The sequence below is a fragment of the Rhagoletis pomonella genome, unplaced genomic scaffold, assembly GCF_013731165.1.
Source record: "Rhagoletis pomonella isolate Grant_MI unplaced genomic scaffold, Rhpom_1.0 Rhpom_scaffold_00007, whole genome shotgun sequence".
Classification (NCBI taxonomy): Eukaryota; Metazoa; Arthropoda; class Insecta; order Diptera; family Tephritidae; genus Rhagoletis; species Rhagoletis pomonella.
The window spans coordinates 40,944,138-40,948,654 of NW_023458561.1; positions in this window are offsets into that span (position 1 = coordinate 40,944,138).

Here is a 4,517-nt window from a genome sequence, read left to right on the forward strand (position 1 = left end):
TAAAGTTGCGTACAAACATCTAATTTTGTTTTTATTTAATTGCTAGTTCGATAAAACGCAACGTACTTAAACTCAGCCAAAAACAAAGGAGATTTTCACATTTGTCTTTTTTTAACCCTTGAATTTAATTTTCTAATCAGTTGACAATCCTCACACGTCCTTTTTAAAGCCATCCATTTCGATTGATTCCTATATTGTAACAATTCATTTAAATTATTAAATTATTTGAATTGAATTTGGCTTTAGTACAGGTGGCAACCTTTTTCAAACACCTCAAAAATATTCTAAATCATCAAGCTAGACATTTCTTAGCACTCTGTCATTTTACACCCGTATTTTAATATCTATATCTTATAATTTTTGTATATTTTAATTAGATTCGAATTTTCTAACAGGTGGCAACCGCTGCAAAATATTTTCTAGCTTAATTTTCTTAAACCTTTTTCGTCTGACACCCACACTTTAAAACATATATTTCGATTACCTAACTCCCTTCAAGCTGAATTTAATTTTTTAAATAGGTGGCAATCCTCTCATGAATTTTAGAATAATTTTCAAACTCATTTTAATTGATGCCCATATTATAATAATTCATTTAAGTTATTAAATAATTTGAATTGAATTTAGTTTTAGTACAGGCGCAAACCTTCTCCAAATGTTCAAACTAAACATTTTTGGGTACTTTTTCATATAACACACTTTATAAATTGTGTTTATTATTTATAAACAGGAAGCAACCCTCTTAAACTTAAACTTATTTGGTCTGACAGTCACAGCGGGTAACCCTTTCCAAGTTCTAACCTACAAAGTATTTATGCAAATCTTTTTCTCGTCAAGACGAACACGTGGGTATGCGCGCTTCCACAATCAGACCACGGCTATATAGATTTTATTAATGTCAAACTGGGAGCAACTTTATTTTATATACATATGTACATTAGAGGACCGCGACAAAAAAGTCGCGTTTTTTTCGCGGGAATTACGAAATAAAAATTATTATATTTCAAAAAAATATTGAGATTTTCCTGAGTTGGAACGATTTGAAAAGACCTCCAAAAATCGATTTTTTTTTTTTAATAAAACTAGCTTTAAAAATATTATGGTAGGAGAGTTTAATATAAAAGGCGTGCATAAAAATGAATCAACATTTTACCAACGGAATAAAAATAATACAAGTTTTTGATATATTTTTAAATCTATAGATTTATTTACTTGCTTACTTACGTCCTTTACTAACTTTATTTATGTTTATTTTTTTTACTTCATCACCTGTCCGGTCTTTGGCTTTAGAAAATATTTTAATTTCTGCATCAAAAGAGAACCACCATAATGTACACAGTTCGCAGGGTTGTCGCGCCAACTGCAAGAAAGCTGTATGTGCAGCTCAGACACACACCAAAAGTGCGGAAGTGTAAAGTTTACGGTCTTCGATAAAATATCGAAAGCAGAGAACGTATACAGAGAACGTATATAAATGAAAAGGGGCATTTTCAGTGACCGTTTTTGTTCCGCAGAAATTTTGAGTCGTCGTCGAGGAAATATACCACTCGTCGACGAAATATACCACTCGTCGACGAAATGCACCACTCATCAGTAGAGCTTGAAAACAAGCGATGACACTATCGATAGTATCGATGTTTTAAAATTTCCTCCACCATCGATGTTTTTCCCGTCGCTATCTATAGTTCTTCGCTCATATGTATACAATGAAATATTATACATTTTCGACTAAATTAGTTACTGAATCCATCGTAGGTTCGAGCTTTGAATAAAACGCTAGCTTCAAATGTCTAAAAATTACTGCTGATGTTTAGACTCTAAATTAATCTTCATCAATATAAAAATGAAATGCGTTTATTTTGGTTTATGGAAGCAAATTCATACTCAATATCTTTCTAAGAAATCGAATCATAAAGCTCTAAATTTTTACTAAACTTTGTTAAATTTTTTTAAGGTTTTCACCAAGTTTGAAACTTGGATTCATAAGGTTTTCGACAAATAATGAACTACATAAATATGTTTTGATAAAAAAAGAACTAAAATTAAATATTAAAAAATTAATTTTAGAATTTTTTTCGAGCAAAGGTATATGTATTTATGTACGCTGCTGGAGAAACATCCAAAACATGGATGCTCATGGACGTCGATAGTTTTCCAGCTCTATTTTGACGGCACTCGGCCGATGTGGAGCGTTTAACAAAATAAGCAAAATAAAGATCGGCCAACTCCTCTTTCCCCATCATCCTTTAGCTCAAGTATCCCTTCAACCTCCCATCCATCTTCTAACCAAACAAGGACGGTTATAAAAAATTATCTTATCACGGAATGCCGGTATATTCATACATATATACATATGTATGTATATGAGTTTTTATTGTCATACATAATCCCATAGTTTACCCATCTGTTTACAAACTTTTTTGAAAATAGCTACGTAGAATGTATGTCCATTTGAATACACTTTTCTCTAACTTTCTTCTTCTTCCATCGACTGACTGCAATTTTGAAATTCATTCATAAAAACCAGCAGCTTACTAATTTTGCGTAAACCCAACCGCATGGATGAGTCGTCATCATTTTACAGCCACTTGCTATGCCAGTGAATCATCATCAGTTCAAGCTTAAACTCAGAGCAAAACGTCAGGCGTCACTACAGCTTTCTAGCTGTTTGCGCTTTGTGATCGCCGTTTTCGAAAGCAACTATAAACAATATTTTGAAACAAATGCAAAACCAGTTGAGAAGACAATGCAAAGTGGGTGTATATTTTCTTGAGAGCTTAAGCGCACTTCTACTACTACTAAGCTGAGAGTGAGTGATGATGGCCCATATATGGCGAATTTATGTGGGAAGCCGGTCGCAAGTGAAGGTGTTGAGTTTGGAATATTGGTTTCGGTGACATTCAGTATTTTCGAGTTGGCGAACGAGTGTGAACTGTGATTTTAAGTTAGAGGAGTTACATAAATATTTTGTAAACAAACAAAAGAATTTCATAGCAATAATAAGTACATATTTATATATTGGTATAAGTGAATTTCGTACAAAATCAGTGAAATAAAACATTAACTATGCCTGTGGAGAAAAGCTTAAATTAATAAACAGAAATCATGCAAGTGAACTTAACAATTTTATATGAAATTATTTAATTAAAAGGTAATAGTTAATATACATACATAAATGCCTGCATTCTAAATATTTTTAATGTCGCTCACGGAACATGAATGTAATGTTAGTGTAATATTTTAATTTTGCGTAGTAAATAATTAAAAAAGTGGTGTGTGGATACCACGCGCCCTTAAAGTCAAACTTCTTATTTTGGCGGGATAGTACCGATATTTAGAAAATTGCCCCGCTGAATATTTTTTAAACGTCGGGGGACGTATAAGTGTCCCGACTCTTCATATTTGTACCACTTATGTCCCGATTTTAAGTGTTTCCTTTGTAAAGTTAATAGGAGTCACCTTGTACTCTGACCCAAAAACAATTTTTCGTACAAACGCGACAGCACTTTCTTTATCTCAAACAACAAATGTAGAACATATTTTATTCGGTCAAACTGGTACTCTAGGCATATTGCAGTCTATCACTCTTGCTTGAATTTTTTAAGGTTTTTATGATTATTTATTAACTTTTTTTTTCATGAAACGGTTCTAATCTGAATTTAGTGAAGCTAAAAAATATATTAGATAGATAGATTCATGGATATGAAAAATATCATGTCATACAGTGGCGAAAATATAAATAGGGAAGATACATTTTAGCATACTTTGGATATTCCCCTTGTGAATATCTAATTTTTATTATTTTTTTATGAAAGTGTAGTTCGTTATCTAACAAAAACTGTGTAGGTGAAAATTTCCAACGTTGTACAAAAATCATTTGAATTCGACAAAAATTCGTTCAAATTTTGAAATTTTTAATTATGCAGATTTCTTAGAAAAATTCTGAGTATGCAGTTTTGTAGCCCATTTAATTCAATGTGCAAATTTTAAGTAGCTATGGCTTACCGTTAAGTTTTGGTCGATGTTTTTTGTGCAAAATGTCAAACATATTTTGTATGGAAGAAAATGCGCGAACAAAAAATTGCCAAAAATCAACGAAAAGTCCCAGGTACTTCAAATTTGCACTTTGAATTGAATGGGCTACAAAACCGTATACTCAAAACCATTCTAAAAATCTGATTAAAATGTTTAAAATTGTTATCAACAATTGTTAAAATTAGTCGAATTTTTATAAGTGTTCTATAAGTTTGAAATCTAGTTCTACATGGTTTTTTTTTATGTAGTAAGCTATACATTCATAAAAAATTATAAAAATTTTTTAAACAACGAAACGCAGTTTTACTATATTTGGCCCATAGTTTCCAGAGTAGATTGATAGTTTCGTGTGTTTTTAAATGTTTTTGTTTTTGTCGCCCGGTGTTACCAGTAAATATGAAATTTTGCATGTTTTTTGTTTTAATTATACTGTGAAGGATAGTCTCTACCGATCTTTATTTTCTTATTTTACTTTAACATAA